The 23,589-nt window shown below is 33.3% G+C and overlaps 1 long non-coding RNA gene across 1 annotated transcript; it reads left to right on the top strand.

The window, feature by feature from the left end:
- Nucleotides 1-19,667: 19,667 nt before the first annotated feature.
- LOC112723848 (uncharacterized) lies at nucleotides 19,668-20,565 on the top strand. Its single transcript, XR_003163197.3, has 3 exons — nucleotides 19,668-19,897; nucleotides 20,135-20,350; nucleotides 20,474-20,565. It is a non-coding gene; the product is annotated as an uncharacterized lncRNA (long non-coding RNA).
- Nucleotides 20,566-23,589: the final 3,024 nt, after the last annotated feature.

Raw genomic sequence — 23,589 nt, 5'->3', positions numbered from 1 at the left:
AGTGGGGCATGATCTGTGCCCACACGCGAGCCTCCATGGTCAGTGCTTGGGCGGAGATGCTCTTGGGTTTTGCTCGGTGTTGTCCATAGATCCAGTTGCTGCCAGGTCGGGCAATGACTCCAAGAACACTCCCCCAGTCAAACTGGTATGTCTGGTGCTTAAGCTGGGCCTCTTGATAGATATCCAGCCCCTCTAGGCTAGGTGGAATATCCAGTACTCTCTGAGTGGCACCTTCAGAGACAGGAACTTGCTTTTGGCGAACATAGACAGACTGCAAGGAAAGTTGGAGTAGAATTCAACTACCCAAAATAGATTGGCCTCCCGCGGTTGCCTCCTTAAGAATCCCCACTGTCTCCTTTCAATGCGGGGAACCACAAAGTCAACAAAATGCGTCGGAAGGATGAGGAGGTGCTCATTATTGTAGTTTCTCTCTGCTAAGATGGGGAACATCCGCTCACAGTAACGGTTAGTGAACCGTACGAAATCCCGTGCAGGAAATGCTTTCTCTGCTTCATCAACTTTGATGGTCTTCTTCACCCACTTAGTAGGTGGCTTGACGCTGGTAGATGGTTGCACCTTGGCCGGTGCTCTTTTAGTTCCTCTATTCGCCGGTGTCTTGTCAGATGCCTTCTCTTTTCCTCTCTTGGTGGCCATCCTGAAGAAGGAAGTAAGAGAAATAATGTCAAATATATATAGCTAAGAATCGGGAGAAAGAAAGTACAAGTGATAATAAATGCCAAGGAAAAAGAGAATGTCTTAAATACATGGTAGCTACAACATGCATGGAAGACATCAATTAAAATTATGGAGGCATATCATAACAACTAGATGCAAGAGGGTTAAAGGCATGCAAGTAACAAGCATGAGAAGCATAGTTCAAGCATCAATATCAACAATAATTATCACATATAACACAATAATGAGCACTTATATGTTGACAATTAATGACTAATATACTCAACACACATGGATTGCAAAGGTTGTGAAAAAGAGGTATTAAAGAGTAGGAATAAAATAGAAAAGAAATCAAAATGTCATCAGAGCTTTTTCACAAACACTTGGTGTGCAAATTAAAAATAGGAATTAAGGTAATTAATCCAAGTGTATATGAGACCCAAAATAAAATGTCAATTGTCAAAGTACTCCTCATAATATCCATAAGCTAAAATATAGCAAAATAATCACTCAAATAAAGCTCCAACACCAACATAAAAATGCAAGATAAAAGAATGAAAAAGAAATTATAAATAACTAAGCTAATATAAAAATAAAAATAATCAAATAATCAAATACAATAAATAAAAGAAGAATAAAGGAGTAGAAGGGAGGAAGAAAAGAAACCCTAAGAAGAAGATGAAAATAGGAAGATGAATGGGAGTAAGAATGAGAGAAGAGTAAGAAGGGAGGAAGAAAAGAAAAGAAAATTGTAGCTACCAGAGTTGGTGGTCTTCGGTGGTAGTCCGCCAGTGGTGGTGAGAGAAGGTAGAAGAAAGAAGTAAGAAGGAAGGAAGAAAGAAAGAAGAATAATGAGGAAGAAGGAAGACTTAGGATTGGGGAGGGAAAGAATGCAACAGGCGGCGCGGGGAATTAAGTGACGCAGCGCTTGCTACGCATGCGCGTCGCCCACGCGTATGTGTGGGTGGGTAAAAGTTCAGGTGACGCGTACGCGTGACCACTGGCTGTGCTAGACGCACGGTTCCAGCCCCATGGCCGTACAACTCTATGTTCAAAATACTACTTTACACCGATTTTAATGCCACGTGTACGCATCGCTGACGCTTACGCGCAGATTGACAAAATCGCAGGTGACGCGTACGCATGGGGTGCCTTGTATGCCAGGCACCCCTCCCGCACAGTTCCCGCGTAACTCTCTGTGCAATTTCATAGAGAGCGCATACCTCCATATGACGCGTGTACGTCATTGACGCTTACGCGTCGTATGTTCTTTTTTTTTTTATATAAATGGCAAAACAAAGGTAATCATGCAAAACTTGAAATTAACACTTCTATAAATAAAATAGAACTAATAAAAAGGGAAGATCATACCATGGTAGGTTGCCTCCCACCTAGCACTTTTCTTTAACGTCCTTAAGTTGGACGGTCCACAAGCTCAGTCTTCTTCCTTTGCTGGATCCACCAAGAGGAAGATCTCTAGCTCCTTATTGTTCTTCATCTTCTTACCATGATATAGCTTCAAACGGTGGCCATTGACTTTGAAGAAGGTGGGGCTTGAAGGGTGACTCAAGTGGAAGACCCATATGGCTCAGCTTTTTCCACCCTATAAGGTCCTTCTCACATTGATCTCAACTTGCCCGACATGAGTCTCAACCTTGAGTTATAGAGGAGGACTAAATCCCCAGCTCTAAACTCTCTTCTCTTGATGTTCTTGTTATGCCCCGCCTTCACCCTCTCTTTATAGAGCCTTGAGTTCTTATACGCTTCTAATCGAAGGCACTCCAATTCCTGTAGTTGCAACTTTCTTTCAATCCCGGCTCCCCCCAATCCTAAGTTGCATTCCTTCACCGCCTAGTAAGCTTTGTGTTCCACCTCCACCGGAAGGTGACAAGCCTTTCCGTAGACTAGGCGGAATGGACTCATTCCGATGGGTGTCTTGTAAGCTGTCCGAGAAGCCCAAAGCGCATCTGCAAGTCTAGTACTCCAGTCTCTTCTATGAGGCTTGACAATCTTCTCCAATATGCGCTTTATCTCTCTGTTAGACACCTCGGCTTGCCCATTGGTTTGGGGATGGTAAGCCATCACCACCTTGTGAATAATGCCATGTTTCTTTAGTAAACCTGTCATTCCCCTGTTACAAAAATGAGAGCCTTGATCACTCACGATTTCTTGTGGTGATCCAAAGCGACAAATAATATTATTTCGAACAAAAGAAACAACAACGTTAACATCATCAGTACGGGTAGAAATTACTTCCACACATTTAAAAACATAGTCAACAGCTAACAAGATGTATAAGAGACCGTTGGAGTTTGGAAATGGACCCATGAAGTCAATACCCCAAACATAAAAAATTTCACAAAACAACATAAGTTGTTGGGGCATCTCATCCCTCTTGGATATATTTCTAAACCTTTGGCATTTGGGGCAAGAGTCACAAAAAATATTAGCATCCTTAAAAAGTGTGGGCCACCAAAATCCGCAGCCTAGAATTTTTCTAACAGTTTTTTGAGGACCAAAGTGTCTACCACTCTCAGAAGAGTGGCAGGCCTCTAAAATTGACTGGAATTTGGATTGTAGGACACACCTAATTATTTGGTCAGTACCACATCTCCACAAATATGGGTCATCCCATATGTAATACTTGGACTCGCTTTTAAGCTTATCCTTTTTATGCTTAGAAAAATTAGGAGGAAAGGTACGACTAACCAAATAATTAGCTATGGGTGCATAACAAGGAACCACCTCAGATATTGCTTGCAAGCTATCAAGTGGAAATGCATCATTGATAGGAGTGGAGTCACTCTTAATATGCTCTAGGCGACTCAAGTGGTCCGCCACTAAGTTTTGGGAACCACTCCTATCTTTGATCTCTAAATTAAATTCTTGCAATAACAATATTCAACGGATTAACCTTGGTTTTGACTCTTTTTTAGCTAACAAATACTTTAGAGTAGCATGGTCTGAATATACTACCACCTTAGTTCCAAGTAAATAAGCTCAGAATTTATCCAAAGCAAAAACAATAGCTAAAAGCTCTTTTTCAGTGGTAGTATAATTAGACTGGGCACCATATAAAGTTTTAGAAGCATAAGAAATAATGTATGGGTCCTTACCTTCGTGCTGAGTCAGCGCCGCTCCTACCGCGTAGTTTGATACGTCGCACATGATCTCGAATGGCCTACTCCAGTCAGGCCCTCTCACAATAGGAGCTTGGGTCAAGAAAATCTTCAGCTTGTCAAATGCCTCCATGCAGTCTTCACTCAAGTCAAACTCTACGTCCTTCTGCAGCAGTCGGGACAGAGGCAGTGCAACCTTACTGAAGTCCTTGATAAAATGCCGGTAAAAACCTGCATGACCAAGAAAAGAACGGACTTCCCTCACAGAGGAGGGGTAAGGTAAACCAGAAATAACATCTACCTTTACAGGAGCAACCGAGATACCAGTATTAGAAACAACGTGTCCTAGAATAATACCTTGCTTTACCATAAAATAACATTTTTCAAAATTAAGTACAAGGTTTGAACTAGTACATCTTTCTAATACTCTAGATAGACTGTCCAAACAAAGGTTAAAGGAATCACTATAGACACTAAAGTCATCCATAAAAACTTCCATACAATGCTCAAGAAGATCTGAGAAAATACTCATCATGGATCTTTGAAATGTAGCCGGTGCATTACATAAGCCAAAAGGCATTCTCTTATATGCATACATTCCAAAGGGACATGTAAAAGTTGTTTTCTCTTGATCTTCTGGAGCAATATGGATTTGAAAATAACCAGTATAACCATCTAGAAAATAGTAGTGTGATTTACCTGACAGGTGATCAAGCATTTGATCGATGAAAGGTAGCAGGTAGTGATCCTTGCGAGTAGCCTGATTCAAGCGGCTGTAGTCAATGCACACCCTCCAGGAATTCTGCACTCTTGTAGCCATGAGTTCTCCATGCTCATTCTTCACTGTTGTGACACCAGACTTCTTTGGAACCACCTATACTGGGCTAACCCATTCGCTATCCAAGATTGGATAGATGATGTCGGCTTCAAGCAGTCGGGTCACTTCCTTCTTCACAATTTCCAAAATGGTGGGGTTCAACCACCTTTGAGGTTGATGGATAGGCCTTGCTCCCTCCTCTAGAAATATGCGGTGCTTACAGACTTTAGGGCTTATACCTACTATGTCCGCCAAACTCCACCCAATAGCTTTCTTGTGTCTTTTCAGCACACTAAGCAAACGCTCCTCTTGTTGGGAAGTAAGCTCCTTTGCAATAATCACTGGGAGCTTTTGATTGTCCTCAAGATAAGCATACTTGAGGTGAGGTAGAAGGGGCTTCAACTCCATTTTCAGCTCATGGCTTGGCACTTGATCATCAGGAGCTATCGGAGGTAGCAAGGTGTCTTCAATATACTCAGAGGGCTTCTCCACACTTGCACCTTGCTCCATGTTCTTCTCTTCTATTGCCTCTTAGTGAACTTCAGCCACAGTCTCATCAATAATGTCACACTGGAAGATAGAGTTGTCACTCTTCCGGTGGGTGCTTCATAGCTTCATCAAGGTTGAAACTCACTGCTCTTCCATCAATCTCAAATGAATATGTACCCGAGAAGGCATCCAATTTAAACCACGAAGTCTTCAAAAATGGCCTTCTAAGCAAGATGGATGAAGGTCTTCTTGAGTCATTAGGGGGTATCTCTAAAATATAGAAGTCAATAGGGAACGTCAACCGCTTAATGCTCACCAAAACGTCTTCCGCAATGCCACTAACTAAGATTATGCTCTTATCTGCCAAAACAAAACGTGCTGCCGACCTTTTCAAGGGTGGGAGCCTCAAAGCATCATATACAGATAATGGCATAATACTAACACATGCACCTAAATCACACATGCAATCAACAAATTGTACACCCCCTATAGTACAAGTAACCATGCAAGGACCGCGATCACCACATTTCTCCGGTATAGCACCCATCAAAGCAGAAATAGAGCTACCCAAAGGAATAGTTTCTAAATAATGTATTTTATCTTTATTCATGCACAAATCTTTTAGAAACTTAGCATACTTAGGAACCTGGCAAATAGCATAAAAAAAGGGAGTAGTTACCTCAACCTTTTTGAAGATCTCCACCATCTTGGGGTCTAGCTCCAATTGCTTTTTAGTCCTCCTAGCAAGGTGTGGAAAAGGAATGGGAATGGCTTCTCTCACAACATCATCTTCCTTAGATACTCCATTCCTTAGTTGAGCAACTTCTTCTTCAACCGCATCCTATACCTCATCCTCTTCTTCAACATCTTCTACCTCAACAATGTCTTCAACTTGCATATCTTCTCTTGAGCTTGGCTCCTCGGGGCTCCTCTCTTGCAATGTAGTTCTGGACCTCAAAGTAATGGCATTAATTTCACCTTTGGGGTTGGGTAAAGGTTGAGAGGAAAGTGTACTAGAGCTTGAAGGTTGATTTTTGAGGGTAGAGGGTGGTTCCATACGGGTTATAAGGGCTTGAAGAGTGGAGGTAAGACCAGTAAGGCTAAAGGTAAGTAAAGTTTGAAGCTCTTTTTGTCCTTGAATGATAGAACGGAGTATTTCATCTTGGTTAGAGGAAGAAGGAGGGTAGGTAATTTGAGGGGCTTGTGGTTGATTATGTTGAGGTGCTTGAGCTTGCCTTTAGTGAGGTGTCTGATAACTTTGGACTTGGTTCTACTGTTGGTATAGAGAATTTTACTGATACCGATTCTGTTGATAGTTATTGTTTCACCTTTGATTTCCACCATTGTCTCTACCTCCTTGGTTGTAGTTGTCTCTCCATCCTTGGTTGGAATTGTCTCTCCATCCTTGGTTGGAATTGTCTCTCCATCCTTGGTTGGGATTGTCTTGCCAACCTTGGTTGTAGTTACCACCTTGATTATAATTACCGCCTTGTTGACAGTACCCTTGATTCAGACGGTTGTAATAAACATTACTAGCTACAAAGGTGTTGTCCTATTGGAGTTGTGGACATTCATCAGTGTAGTGAAAATAGCAAGCGCATATTCCACACACTCTCTGAGGGACCAACTGTTGACAATGTTGTTGTGGAGGAGGCTAAGGTTGTTGTTGATTGAGCTGGAGCTGCTTCAGTATATTGGTCATCTCTCCTAGAGTCTTGGTGAGAGCAGCGATCTCACTACTAGAGGAAACTTCCGCAATAGTCTTGGAATGATTATTCCTTTGCCTTGCATTTTGGGTAGACTCAGCTAGATCGGTGATCAGTTGCCACGCTTCTGTCGCCGTCTTATACTTCGTCAGAGAGCCATTACTTGCAGCATCTAAGATGGTCTTGTCTTGAGGCTTCATGCCTTGGCAGAAATAGCTAATCAACACCAACTAGTCAATTTTGTGATAGGGACATAAGTCTAGGAGATTCCTGAAGTGTTCCCAATACTCATAGAGAGTCTCTGATTCGCCTTGGATGATGCAGGAAATTTCCTTCTTCAGTCTATCTGTAACCTCTGCTGGAAAAAACTTGTCTAGGAATTTCCTTCTGAGCAAATCCTAATTAGTAACAACAGCTTTCAGTTGAGTGTAGAACCACTCCTTTGCCTTTTCCTCAAGAGAAAATGGGAAGGCATATAACCAAATAGTAGCCTCATCCACACCATGCCGCCTAGTAGTTGAGTAAGCTGTCTGAAAATCTCTAAGGTGCTTGATAGGCTCTTGAGCAGGTAGGCCATGAAACTTAGGCAGTAGATTAATCAATGTGGCCTTCAGTTCAAAATCCGCAGCCAAATTCGGATGACGCGCTTGATATGGTTGCAGTATAAAGTCTGGAGCTTCTGCTTCCTAGAGAGTAATCCTTCAAGACTCCGCCATAGTATCTGCACTTAAATCAACAGAAGAAGCGTCAATAGAATCAGTAGAAGAGGGACTAGTTTCTTCCTCAAATGATGGTTCAGACTCAACCTCAGATAAGACTGGTGAATTGGGCGAAACCCCTTCACCACCCTCAGAGGCTAACCGATGCCGAGTTCTCCTAATACATGAAATAGTCTTTTCAATCTCAGGATCAAATGCGGCTAAGCTCGGATCCGGTAATGAACGTGTCATTCAATGAAAGAAATATAGAGCTCATGGTAACAAAATATATTAAGAAAATTAAATAATAAAACGACTAATAAACAAAAAGAACACAAATAAAGGAAAAAAATTGCAATTATATAAAAAATAAAAATATTTATACCAACCAATAATTTAGCACACTGTTGCAACTCCTCGGCAACGGCGCCAAAAATTGATGGTGGAAAATGCCGGTTAAGAGATTTTTAATAAAAGCAGTGTTGTCAGTACAGTCTTAACTGACAAAATTCCCACTACCAATTTAATTTGTGTCACAATTAAGATTAAATAACTAGAAGTAGAATTCCCAGGTCGTTTCCCAAAGAGTTGACACAAGGTGTAATTTATTGGTCAGGAATTTTCTGAGAAATTTTAGAATTGAAAACGGAAAAATAAATGGCGATCAATTAAAGCAACAAATAATGACAAGAGGTATTAGATATTTGAAATAAAAGGCCTTGGCTAGGAGAAGATTAATTGGAGTTTCTATCCTTGTTGACATTCCCAGGTATAATAGTAAAAGGTTGTTGCTTCCACTTAGTGATCCTCTAACTAATAAAGGAAAGTCAAGAAGCAGGTAACACTAACTCTGATTCACAAGTCCTAATCACTTCACAGGGAAGGATTAGAGTTAGTGAAAATTGAGTTAGCCAGCAATTTCCAATTACAAATTAATACTTGAGTATTCCAACTCAAGGGTTTCCAATTAATCAACTCCAAAGTTAAATTGGGAGCTCTACTCCATTAACATGAATGCCATTTTCACAAACATGTAAAGGGAGTAGATAGGAGACATGGTAATTAAAATTAAATTAATAAAAGCAAAATTGAAGCTGATAATTAATTGAAAGAAATCAAACAAGTAATGGAATTAAATACAAAAATAGTTCATTGCATTAATAAATTCAAAATTAACAATATCTAAATATGACCACAAGCAATTAAATGGAAAACAAAAGAGTAGAGTGATAGAAAGACAAACTATAACGATAAAGACTTCAATCCAAGGTAGTAGCAACTCTCTCAATATCCAATCCAAAAGCAAAAACTAAGAATGCTAAGAATCCTAGTAGAAGTAGTGTTTCTCTCTCTAAAATTCAAAACAAAAAACTAAAACTAAGTGAAAGTGAATGTATCTTGAGTCTCAGCTTGCCCCCTGCCTCTAGTTTGTGTTTTGGGGCTGAAAATTGGGTCCAAATCAGCCCAGAAATCGCCCCTAGCGAGTTCCGATAAGTGCAGCACGTGACGCGCTGTCACGCGTACGTGTCGGCTACGCGTACGCGTCGCTCGTCTTCTGCGCTTGTCACGCGTACACGTCGATGTACGATGCGCCAATTCACGCGCACGAGTCAGCCATGCGTGCGCGTTGATCCTCGCTGCTCAACTCCTTGGTTTCTTGTATTCCTTCCACTTTGACATGCCTCCTCTTCATCCTTTAAGCCATTCATGCCCTGTAAACATGAAAACACCTCACAAACACATCACGACATCGAATGGTAATAAAGGAGAATTAAAAATTAACGATTTAAAGGCTTAGGAAGCAAGTTTTCAATCATGGAACAAAATTAGGAAGGATTTGTAAAATCATGCAGTTTGTATGAATAAGTATGCGAATAATTAATAAAATCCACTCAATTTAGCACAAGATAAACCATAAAATAGTGGTTTATCAGGCGCAGGACAAGCAACTACACAACACACGAACGAACTAGAAAATCAAAGTTACGGAGAGAAGAATGCGAAATAGAGCGAAAGAAGAAGGGAAGAACCACGAGCGAGGGAAATAAAAAGAAATGGGAACGGTTACAAAATAAAACTAAGCATTTCAAAAAGAGATACAAAGAGACAAAGGGCAAAAATGGAAAGAGAAACCAAAATATCCCTTCGCATTAAATGTCATTATGACGCCTGAGAGAGCGCAACTGACAAATCCCCTTCGGGAGAAGCAACGAGCATGTAATGAGACGCTAAACCACTCCGCACTTTTCCGATCTCACATGCGACGATGCGCCTCTGGTCTAACCACGGAACTGCCTGGCGCCCCCCGAATCCCCAACATCGACCAGGAAACCCAAATGGCGCACTCCTCAAAGTCACGCAAACGAAAACCGAAAAAGCTCCCTCAGCGACGAAAACGAGCACCCTCACCCTCTTGCTTCGAGGGTAACTGTTACAGACTCAATTTCTGGGTTCCTCAATTCGGCCCAACCTCTTACCCGGATAACTGGGCCTTGACGCCTTCTGCAATCGGCCCTACAATTGCTAACCAACATTCAAATACATTATCTTATCTTAGCAGATAAGACAAGATAAGATAACTACTACCAATTATATAAACGGAAGCCAGAAGCTCCTCAAGTACATCACTCATTCTACACACCTTATATCTCTCAGATTCATTCTGACTTGAGCGTCGGAGTGTCTTTACAGATACTAACCCCACTACTACAATTAGACGATCCGACAATCGCCTCGACTCACAAATTCTCGATCCATTTCACTATCCCTACTAGAAACTTCCAGTACCACTGGAAATGAAGACAAAGTGACAAAGACAAATAAATTTATGTTCTTATTTCTTAGAAATACATATATAATTTGATATGTTTTAGATAAAATAAGAATCATATATTTATCTGTGTCTCTTTAACCAAACAAAATTCTATATTTCGTATTTCTATATTGTTAACTCCGAAAAAATATTTCAATATGTAGAAAAAAGTAATATTCAAACATGACGTTAAAGATAAAAAATAGTTGTTGTTTGAATATTTATTTTTTGGAGATTTGAGCCCCCAGGGTGTTGGGTGCAGGTTGCAGGGGGAGAAATGAATTAAAGAATGGTCAATATAAACGGCGCGGCGTTTTCATCGGATAAGTTGTTCTCTTAGCCTTTGTGCTCATGTGCTCCGTCGTTTTTGGGCACACCACGTGAAGAGCCACGTCGCTTTGGCTGTCTCTCGATCAAGGTCCCCATATATGAATATGATATGATATCATGTATCGCATCTTTTACCAATGCTTCCAAGCCTCCCATTTCGAGAATGTCCCTTCTTTGTACTTGTTGTTTACCTCTTTTCAACTCAGCTCAACTCATCAAGTAGTAATAATCACAAATAAGGATGGTTCATAGATAAAATACGATAAAGTTTAACCTTCATTTTGATTTTATTTCCGTGTTTAAATTTTTCAATCTGAATTTTATTCGCACCTTAAACCTTTCATTCTGATTATATTCAATTTGATTCGAATTTTTTTTAATTCAAATATAATATTTAACTTTTTCACATTTTATAATATCAAATATTATCTAGATATAATTAATAAATTGAATTATTTGACGATAACAATATTTTTAGTTATTATTTTTATATAAAAAACTTAATTTTTTATTAATAATTAATTTTAATCTTCGTTATCTAAAATTTAAACAATTTAACGTGTATATTTTTATATTTAGTTAGGTATTAAGTCTGTTGCACAAATAAAAATAATTAATTTTTATACTTATTATTTAAAAATAATATATTTTTTCTCCATGTATATAAAAATATAATTAGATATTAGTATAAAAAATTATATTGATAGTTATAAAATTAATTCAAAATTAATTTTTTTAAACAATTGAATCTTGATTTTAAATTTTAATTATAATATTAGTATTCTCTCCAAATTATATGTAATAAATATTTGAAAGAAGAGAAATAAAAATATAAATTAAAAAGATAAGCGGTAAAATTTAAAATTAAATAAAAAATTAAAAAATATGTATATAATAATAATATTTTTTATTTAAATTATATCATTTTGTTAATTTTGTTTTTTGTAGTTATTTTTTGTAGAACAGAAAAGTAAAAAAAAAAATAGAGAATGAGAGAAAAGAGAGAGAAAGATGAAGAATGACGGTGAGAGTCTGTTAATTTTAGAAAAAAATATTTTAATTATAGTAAAAAAATATTAGACGACATATTTTGATTTGTCAAATTACTAATATAAATTATATATGAAATGAAAATGGTAGAGAGAAATAGAAAAAATAGAGAGAGGTAGATGAGAGAATTTAGGAAGGGAGTTTATTAATTTTTGAGAAAAATATTTTTTCTCAATTTTAATAAGAGAGTGTCATGTGAGGCTAAAAAATTTAGATATGAAAGTGGGATGAGTGATATACTTTAACATTGTAATTTTTGGTGATTTTTAAAATTAGGCGAGGTACACAAATCGGAGGGTCCGATTTGTGTTTAAAAAATTAAAAAAAATTGGGGTACATAAATCGGACAGATCGGACTGTCCGATTTATGTACCCCAAATTTTTTTAATTTTTTAAACACAAATTGGAGGCCCGAGTACACAAATCAGACAGTCCGATTTCTGTACCTCTTAAAAATTGGACGGTTCGATTTCTATTTCCTAAATTAAATTATCTCACATTTTAAAAAATACCACAACAATTCACAATTAAGAAAAACACCATTATTAATCCAATATTAAAAATAAAAATGTGGTCATGTGACACATTTGGTTATTAAATTAGATAATAATATATGATACATAATAGAGGTATATTTCAATTTCAATTTCAATATTTTAATTTTAATTTTAATGTAATTAAAGAGTGTCATGTTGCACATCTTGATTGTCAAATTCATAGTTAGTCATTGATAATGATATATAAAAGAGATAGAGTGGTTGAAAAAATGAGAGAGATAGAGAAAGGAAGAGGGAGGAGCGGAGAACTCTTTAATTTTAGAGGAAAAAATTTAATTTCAATTGCAATGAGGGAGTGACATATGATACATTTTAGTTGTAAAATTAGTAGGAAGAATGGAAGAATTCTTTAATTTTAGAGAAAAAATTTGACTTTAATTACAATGAGCAAATGACATGTAGCACATTTTGGTTGTAAAATTAGTAAGAAGAAACAAAATTCCTTAATTTTAGAAGAAAAAATTTAATTTCAATTACAATAAAAAAATAACATATAGTACATTTTAATTATAAAATTAGTAATATATAATAGATCTAATTCTATCTATTACGGGTCGTATTGTCGTGTATATCTATAGATGCCACTTATCGCGGTTAGGGATTTTTTTTTATTACAAGACATATTGTTGCTACTTATTATTATTTGGAATTTTTTATGGAAAAAAAATTAAATGAACAGTGAATATCTATTATATTTTATTAATTTTATGATCAAACTATATTATATGTTATTTTTTTATTATAATTTAAATCAAATATTTTTTTTTAAAATTAAAAAATTCTCTCTTTCTTTATCTTATTTTTTCACTCATTCTATCTCTCTTATATATCATTATAAATAACTAATTACAAATTTATCAATCAAACTATGTAACATGATATTTTTTAATTAAAATTAAAGTTAAAATTAAAATTAAAATTAAAATTAAAATATTAAAATTAAAATGAAAATATAACTATATTATTGTATTATTAATTTAAAAACTAAAATGTATCATATGACACTCTCTCATTCAAATTGAAATGAATTTTTTTTCAAAATTAATAAACTCCTTTCGTCCATCCTCCTATCTACCTCTCTTCCCTTCTTTATTTTTTTCTACACTTTCCACTCGCTCTACATATAACTTATAATTTATACTTTATATTTTATATTACTAATTTAACAAAACAAAATATATTACGAGATATTCTTTTATTACAATTAAAATAAAATATTTTTTTCCAAAATTAACAAACTCTTTCTCTCCTTCTAATCTTTCTCTCTTTTTTCTCTCGCATTCTCTATTTCTCTCTATCTTTTTATTTTACAAAAAATAAAATTAATAAAATAATATAACTCAAATAAATTCATAAAATTATAAAAAATATATTAAATTTATAATTAAAAACTAATTTTGACATATTATTATTCACATAAATATATTATTATTATTATTATTATATGCATGCTATTTATCCTTTTTATTTAGTTTTAAATTTTCATCACTTATCTTTTTAATATATATTTTTATCTCTTCTTTCAAATTTTTATTACATATAATTTAAAGAGAATACTATCGTTATGATGAATAATTACAATCAAGATTCAATTTCAAAAAGATGATTTTGAGTTAATTTTATAACTATCAATATAAATTTTTATACTAATATCTAATTATATTTTTATATATAGAAAAGAAATTTTAAATAACAAACATGAAAATTAATTATTTTTATTTGTACAACAGACTTAACACCTAATCAAATGTAAAAATATATACATTAAATTCTTTCAAATTTTGGATAATGAATATTAAAATTAATTATTTGTAAAAATTAAACTCTTTTACGTGAAAATAATAACTAAAAAGTTTATTATTTGATTTTTTTATCAACAGAAACCTTGATCTTTTTAGCCGACAAAAAGTTTTATGCCCTACAATTTTTTTGTAAAAATAATTTAATCTTATAAATCTTTTTTTGCCATAATCTATAATTTCAGGATAAAGTTAATATAGTTTCAAAAGATTTATATTCTTATAATAATGTAATACAGACAAAAATACTAATTGTAACTAAACTTTTAGAAAAGCATATACTTTACATGGTGTCCTTATTTTTGTAAATAAAACAATCTTTACCATAGCATGCATGTGTTGACGTTATTTTATTTTTTTTAGGCTATGCTACGTGTATATTAAAATCAATCTCTAAAATCAGTTATCAGTATAAAATACATGTTAAAATATTAATATACATTAAAAATAAATTAAACTACACATATATTTATACATAAATATATATAATGGTGACTAATTTTGATGTACGAATAGCATTTTTGTTTTATTTTAAAAGAAAAGAGTATATTGTTATTAGGATTTTGCTAACTTGTGCTCTAAGGACATATGTTAAGCATACTATAAAAAGAAATATTTTATAAAGGTTATTGTAAAAATTAATTTTTTTATGTTTTTAGAACATTAAATACATCCAAAATATTAAAAGTTTCTATTATTATATTTTTAAAATGTATTTTTAAGACACAAGTTAATTAAATTGTTATTATTATAGCTTGAATTATATGAAACAATTCCAACCCAAATGATTAGCTTATAAAATGAGGGCCTGCACTACAACAAATTCGACAGATAACGGCAGAAAATTTGCGGCGATTTTACAAAATCGTCGCGAAACGACAACCTGCGGCGCATATAGCGGCTGTTCGGGTTTGGTGCTGCAATCAAGCCAGCATTGTATGTCAATTAGGTATGTATTTAGTGGCGTATTTTCGAAAACCGCCGCTATATAAACCGCCGAGTGAGTTATTATTTTACATTTTGCAGCGGTTTCGTTTAAACCGCCGCAAAATGTATATTACCACATATTGCAATATTTTCTTTAATAATAAACCATCTGGGTATAATCTAGTTAAGTAAAGACTATTATCTTAAGCTACATATGTTTGAATCATTGTTACTTAAACTCGTAACACTTTTTTTACGTTCGTTTTACGTAAAAAAAAATTCACAAGTTAAATAAGCTATATATGTTAACTCATGTGAACAAATTTACCAATAAGATTTTTTTTATTACGTTATTGGCGTTTAAATTTGCTTTCAAACATGGATGTAAAAGAAGAAAATAAAATCATAATCTGAATTTATAAATTTAAAATAAAGTTCTAGAGAACATAAATCAAAGTTACTCCTCTTCAAAGTTATGCCTTACTAAACCTAAATCAAGAAACTCTAAAAGTAGAAAAACATGTACAACGGCGACCCAAATCATTAAACTAAGGAAATCAGCATAACTGTTATAATAAAAGATCAAAATTTCTCTCCAACATTGTATTGACCTAGCGAAAAATACTTTGTTATGAATCTATGGGCTTCAAGTTTTAGAGGATCTGATATTTCATCTCCATACCATGGCATTTTATTAAGATCAAAGCACCTTTTCTTAACATGTATATCATCTTGTTTATCTTGTTGGTCTTCTAAAGTTTCATTGTCTTCTTCCTGAACCTTATTCAGATCAAACTGCATGGATCTGTCGACTGCGACAGAGGAGATATCATCTAAATCGTCTTCTGAATCAGACTCTTCTTCATCTTGACTGTCAGGAACTATTTCTTTGGAATATTCAGGTAAGACTGAAAATATCGACATACACATAACAGATTGAGTATACATAGAAGAAACTGAGAACTCCGGAGTCATTAAATACTGACTTAGAAAAAAAAAATCAAACTACAAGATGGTAAGACAATTTTAAAAATAAACTCAAATTTTCGACAATTACCATCACCCTTGTTAGTAGTTTGGCCAAATTTCTTAAATAGAAACTCTATAGTAATTGTTGTGCTTGCAGAGAATGACGAAAAATCCTTAGTTTTCATTGATCCTATTCTACCGTCATGTTATGTTCACTATTGTTTTCAAAATGTAACACTAGTGAAATTATATTGCGTAATAGATAGCAAGATTATGAAAAATTCAACCCTAAGAAAACAACAACTATAGAAGGAATAAAGATTTAACGTAAACTAACTTCTCCGTATTATAAATTATAGCTATTATACGCAATTATTATTATAATAATTTTATTAATAGTTATTATAGTTTATTATTTAATAATTATTATATTTATAGCTATTATTATTTTAATATATTTATAAGTATTATAATATAATAATAGCTATTTATAGTATAATAAATATCATTAATTTATTATTATTAATTATTTATAGGTATAACATAATAAAGATTACTAATTATGTACATTACTTATAAGGATATTTGATTAATTTTATGAAATCTTAAAATTAATCTGTAGCATTGATTTTAGTTCGCCCGTTTGAATAATCCCCCATAACATTAATGTTTTTTATTTTTATTAAAAAAAAAACTCCTAAACCTAATGAACTACCCGCAAGCCCCACACTCCTCCCAGGCCCCAACTCATCTCCCCACTTATATGAAAATTGAAATGACAAAGAAACAAACCCTAGCAGCCACCGCACTCTCTTAACCCCGTACCGCAGCCATCGCCCATCGCAACCACCGCAGCCCCCACCACCCTGTAGCACTGCGTCAACCTCATCGCTGATTGGGTTTGGATCTGTGTTTGTTGGCGTGGTCTGGTCATCGGTAGCAAGGTCGAAGATTCCCCACCGTCGCCGTTGTCGAGATCTCTCTTCTCCTCGCCGTCGCCGCCAAGTTCACTCTTCTCCTCGCCGTAAGCGCCAAGTTCTCTATTATCCTCACCGTCGCCGTCGAGGTCTCTCTTCTACTCGCCGTTGCCGTCGAGCTCGCTCTTTGTCTCTCTGTCCCTTTCTCTGGTTAGCTTAAAGACTGCTTTGTGAGTTTGGTTTTTCTTGTTTTGTTGATCTGTTCTTAATAATAATGAATTACTGATTGAGTTACTGGGATAGTACACTAATATTGAGTTGCTGAGATTTTATTATTTTTTGAGTATTGTGAGTTGCTGAGATTGCCATAGTAATATTGTTGAGTGTTTTTCTGATGTCTCTCTGTCCCTACCTCTGGTCATCTATTCAGCATTAAGCACTTTTTGAAAAATTTGATACTGACTATTTGCTTGATTTATTCTGTTAATTTGTTGTTGATAATATTATTTGAGCTGCTGGGTTAAGGTATTGATCATGACCGGTATCAGATTTTGTGAATTTTGTTAATTTTTATATGCTATTGTGAACAGGTTTTTTAGTTGTATACTTTTTTCGGTTAAAGATTTAATTTTTCAAGGAGTGTTTATTTTGATTTAGACTGAAATTAGAAAAACTATAAAAAAAAGGTTTCAAATAGTACATACATAAGAAGTAGAAAAACAATGTTACTTACCTCGTTGAAGATCCATATAATTGGCTTTTGGTGTGAAAATTAAGGACTTCAACAAATTGAAAAACAAAAACCAAGTTTCATCGTGAGAAATAAAAACAATTTAATGTGAAACTGTTCAAGATAGCATATAAAAAAATATTTAGATAGAAACCCAAAAAGAAGATAACCAGATAGGTGAGTTTGGCTTTAGAAATAATTTGTGCTGAACTTGTGTAAACTGATTGTATTGCTTATCAGTGTAGTTTATTTAATTCAATAAGCACGTTTATATAGCTTTGAGAATCACAGATTTTTATAACTGATTATTTCAACAAACATTTGAAATTAAACCAATATTCTCTACTTTTTTGTTAACCTAACAGTTTAAGTCCATTTAAATTATGCAGGTGGTTCAGTTTACTTTTTTAAAAAAGCAATAGTTAACTTGTTTTAGTTTAATCCCGTAACTTCATAACAGATTTGGTGCAACAATAAAGGAACAGTGATACATTGTATTATACAAATTTAAAAGTGATTTGAAAACACAAAAACAAACTATTTGAAATAATTAACGTTAAGTCAATTTGTCAAATATTGTTGTGATCTCCTCTTATTTCTAAGCATTTGCTATTTTCTCCATACTGACCAACATTTCTATAACTCTCAAACTCTCACATCAGTTGCACGTCATTCTTATCAGGTGAGAGACTTCTCCATTTCAAACCACTTACGTGAGTTCAGTTCCCTTTTTCTTCGAGAGTTTTTTCCGTTGTTGGTTAAATATAAGATTGTCTTTCCAAAGCTAAGGTACTTTGTTTTTCTTCTTTTGTTTATCTTATTTTAGTTTTCTTTTTCACATCATTCATCTGTAAGTACTGTATTGTATCCAAATTACTCTAATTTAGCTCTATGAACCTCTCATGTTAACATTTCTGAATTGTTAAACTTTTTTTTTTGTAATATAAAAAATTCATTTTTTTTAATCCTTAACTTGTATCAATCTTGTTCACTGCTTTTTGGGTATATTATAACTTGTATTAATCTCATATTAATTCAACTTTCCATAGGCTACGAAGGACAAGAAAATTGTTTTCTGTCCAAATGTGTTCATGTCTGTGGGTTTTTTTGTTTGAACTGATTTACTTTGTTTACGTCATTTTTTTGTTTTAATTATTTAAGTGGGAGCGAATTTGATAATTTGACAAGTTTTGATGACTTTTGCGTGTTCTGTTGATCTTTATCTTTGTACATGCTTTATGTTTACACAGTGCACCCCTGTTTTGTACATTCTTCGTTTTTATTCATTAATTACATAACAGTTTCACTTTTTATATTCTTTAATATTTACTTAAATTTATTCGTAGATGATATTTAGGAAAAAAATTATACATTATGCAATTAAATCTGGAAACATATGAAAAGTAAAATTAAATGGAGTGGAAAAATTTACTTTGATAAAAGCTGAATTACCTGCTGTTAAAACGATTTTCGAGAATGAATAAATAATAAATTAGCCTACAAGTAGATTTTTCTTTGCTGTATCCGTACGCCATTAGTAAACCCTTTATTCACTTTTCGAAGACCTTTAAATTCTTTTCAAGCTCTTTTCTTCTTTTATTTACAATTAATTTATTTTTCTTTTATATATCATTTAGCGGTAAGTAATGTATACTACCCAAATTACTCTAATTTAGGTCTATGTACCCCTCGTGTTACATGGCTAAATTGTTAAATATTTTTTAAAATTATTTTTTTAACTCATTAACTTGTATTAATTTCATTCACTGCTTTTTTGGTTTATTATTACTTGTTTAGGGAAAAAATAATGTTCTAGAATAACAAAAACAAGGAAAATAACTAAAAATAATTTTAATCCCCCCTTTTTTACTATGATTTGCTGCCCAAGAAGTTGAATGTCAGCACCAAAACGGGAAACGCAGAGATACAGATTTCTGGGAAGTTACTGTTATCGGTAAACTTTTTTTCATCCTAATTTCGTAAACAATTATCTTTAAAGTTCTTTACTTCTATTTTCCTTTTTTGCAATGATTAGATAGTAATTTTGTTTTCCATACACTTCTTAGAGGACAGCGTGAGAAAAGCTTCTAGGCTGAGCGTGAGGGAGACTATAGCGCTCCCTTCCAATACAAAGATAGTACTCCCATTTAACAAAGAGCTGCAATCGATTGGTCAAGCAGCTGGATTATTAAGTGGTTTCTTAGGGAGTTTGGGTGCGGATTATTCCCAGTTCCCCATATCTGCAAAAAGTTGGAAGCATGTGAACAAAGCTAAGAAGGAACATGCTTACGACATGATTAAGGTACAACTTTAAGCTTCAACAATTTAAGCAATTTTAGTATTCGATTTTTTTTTGGTAAGGGCTTTTGCATGGGTAAATTATATGGTTCGTAAAATTTTCGTATTTTGTTTTTCACATCATTATTTAAGCAATTCTCATTTATACGAAATTGCGACTACTTGTACTGGATTTGAGTGTCATACTTTAACAATTTAAATTAGCCTGTAATGGTTGTGGCATTTCTTCAACTAATTGCAGCGGGTCTTTCATTATGAGGACGATGCCGGAGGAAAAATAAAGCGCGATATTATGAAGAGGATAGAAAAGAACTGGAAGGATACAAGGCACCACTTGTATCATAGGTGTTAGAAAGAAATAATGACTTATGAGAAAAATCTTGAGCATCGCCCGAAAGGAATAGAAGAAAATGAATGAAAAAAGTTTATTGACTATCGCCAGAAGGAAGAAACAATGGTAAGCCTTGGTATATTTTATTATTTCCACAAAAATATACATGTGTATACATATTACTCCTCTTACATTTTATAATCAACATCTATCTTTCTCATTTACATTTGTTCTATTATTTGTTCATAGAAAAAGTGTAAACAGAACGCTTTAAATCAGAGCAAGTAACTTTACACACATATTGGAGGCTCCAAAACATTGGCAAGAAAAAAATGAAGTGGTAATAAGTCATCATTATTTATTAAGATTTTGATTAATCTTCCTGAGTATGTTGTTGTTGTTTACTAAATTATGTCGATATCAACGATGTAGGAGAAAGAGCAAGGAAGGTGCATTGGTAAAGGAGAGTTGCTTATCATGACTCATAAGAAAAAAGATGGCACGTATATCCACCCCGATGCGCGTGTTGTTACTGTGAGTCATGTTTGAAAATTTCAAACAACTTAGCTTACTGTATATATCGTGCTACTGTTAACTCATGCCTTTCCAATATGTTGTATATTTGTAGAAAGCAATTTCAAATGTTGAGAAGTAGGATGGATCCTCTAGGCACTTTTCACAAAATGATTCGCTAGCACAAGTTCTCGGAAAGGAGCACCCAGGACGAGTTCGTGCCCTAGGTGCTGGACCATGTCCCACCCAAGTCTTTGGTAACGCTGCTGGACAACCGTCGAGTTCTGCAGGGTCCAATGAAGAGTACGAGAGGAGGATTGCGAAATTGACGGCTAAGCTAGAAGAAGAGCAGGCGAAGAGATAGTCGATACATAAGGTCTTGGGATATCTAGTCCAACAGCAAGGAGACAATTTGCCAGCTGAGGTTGCTGCAGAGTTGGCTTTTTTGGGCGGTACACCGGACTCGTCAAGCGCAGGGCCATCTTCATCTGCCAATCACGACCTGAAACAAAAATTTTGAATTCCAATCAATGTTCTTAGATACTTATGCATTTAAGTTGGTTTAGTGCTTTATGCTTATTTTCTTCAACTTAAGCATTCTTGCTTTATTTTGGATTAGTTATGACAATTTCATTATATATGTTATATTTTCATATATTTAATTTGGTTTGTTATGTTAATTGAGCTGTTTTACTTGGTTGCAGTTTTTTTAAATTAATTGAAAAAGAAAAAAAATTAAGATTAATAAACATACTTTTTCAAAAGAGGCAAAATAATAGAAAACCTAAAATTTTAATGGAAATTCAAATTTAGCGACGGTTTTTAACCGCCGCAAAATGGTAATATTATCTATTTTCATGATATTTAGCAATCGCCAAAAAATAGCACCGTTTTCAAAACACTAGCATTTAGCGGTGGTTACAAACCGCCACAAATTGAAAAATAAAATTTACCATCCACATATTGCGGCGGGTAATAACCTCCACAAAATCCAAGTTTCATTTCGTGGCGGGTATTCCAGCGGTAGAAGAAAACCGCCGCTATCCGTTTTGCCGCATCCCATCTTCCGATGTTTTGTAAAACCGCCGCGATATATTTTACGGCGATTCAAAACCGCCGTTAAACGGTTCCAGCAACCATCACTATCTGTCAGATTTGTTGTAGTGCTGGTTAATGTTAGATAGTCAAAACATTGTAGATAATAAATAAAAATACATAATTAATAATATTTACATTAATAAAAGAGTGTAAATCATTCTTCTAACTTAATTGACATAATTAATTTCTTTCTATAACTATCTTCTCTCATTTAATTACACCAAAAGTCAATTCTAAATTTATTGTGAACCAAATCTCAAATCATTTTTTCATTATTACATTCATAATTCTATATTTATTTTCAAATAAAAAATTTAAATTCTAATATTTTTAATCCTAAAAAATCTCAAAATTTCTCAATACATTTTATAAAAAATAAAAATATCTTAAATTTGATTAGTCTCTATTTATTGAAAATTAGAAAAGTCCAAAATTATTAATTTTTTACTTACAAAATAAAATAATAAATAATAAATTAGCACCAACTCATTGATTATAGATATTATGTGTTTAAAATTATAATGTTATATATATAAAATTATGGATGTTGAATTAAAAAATTTTAACAATTTCTACTATACAACTCTTTACATATAGACTATTAGAAAATAAAAAAATAAATATAAACAAAAATTTAAAAATAAAATTTTAAAGTTAAGTATTAACTCATCATATTAAAATCAATAAATAAGCATACATATAAATATTAAATAAAAAAATAAAATAATTAATATTATGACCCTTAGTGTACATATGAGATAATTTGAAAAATACAATAAGACACATAGTTTGAAATTTGGTAATATTAATTATAAAAATTTATTGTTTATGGACATCATATGTATGAAATTATAAATGTTATGAGTACGAAATTATGGATGTTATAAATATAAAATTATGGACGTTATGTGTATGAACTTATAAATGTTATGAGTAAATTTATCATCTGAATAAATTAATTTAAGGATTTGGCATTTTTGTCAAATCCAATTATGGTAAAATTTGAAAACATCTATGTTAACTTGATAGTTACTTATGTAATAACTAAAAAATGATATATGTATGAATGTAATAACTAATAAACATTAATTTAATTTTTGGATGTTAGTTGTATGTAATTATAGATGTTATGTGCATGAACTTATAGATGTTATGTGTATGAACTTAGTTAGTACAGTATAATTATAACTGCACATAAAAATACATAAAAAAATATAAATCAATTTATTACCATAGCTCTGTGTGTGATTTTTTATATTCTTAAAAATTAGTTGTCTGACAATAAATTCATCAGATGAGTCCGTCTGTTCTTTAAATTCTTCAACTCCTTTTAATTTAAATACCGTGTTAAGGTCGAATTCAAATAACATACTATTTAAAATGATAACTAAGACTTGTTGTGAATTTCTTTATTTGGCATATCCCAATTGTAATTCAAATTGAACTAAAATCGTGATTTTTAGGTACTTAATATCAACGTTCCGGATTGTACTTCAATTGCACTAAAGTGATTTTTGCCTGAGCCTATGCAACTTTTATGTTTCTTCTAGAAATGATAATGAAATAAAATAAGGGCTTTACTTTTCTTCTACTCCTTTTCAATGATACTAAAATGAAACAAAAAAATTACAAATCAATTACAATTAAAGTCACTTAATGAATATTATTATTACAGCTTCTTATTATTATTAATTTTTATTGTATTCTTAAATATAAAATTTAATTTGTAAAAAGAAATATTAAATAGTGATTTG

Source organism: Arachis hypogaea, chromosome 11 (assembly GCF_003086295.3).
Source record: "Arachis hypogaea cultivar Tifrunner chromosome 11, arahy.Tifrunner.gnm2.J5K5, whole genome shotgun sequence".
In the NCBI taxonomy this organism is placed as follows: domain Eukaryota; kingdom Viridiplantae; phylum Streptophyta; class Magnoliopsida; order Fabales; family Fabaceae; genus Arachis; species Arachis hypogaea.
This window is presented reverse-complemented; position numbering and strand designations above follow the sequence as displayed.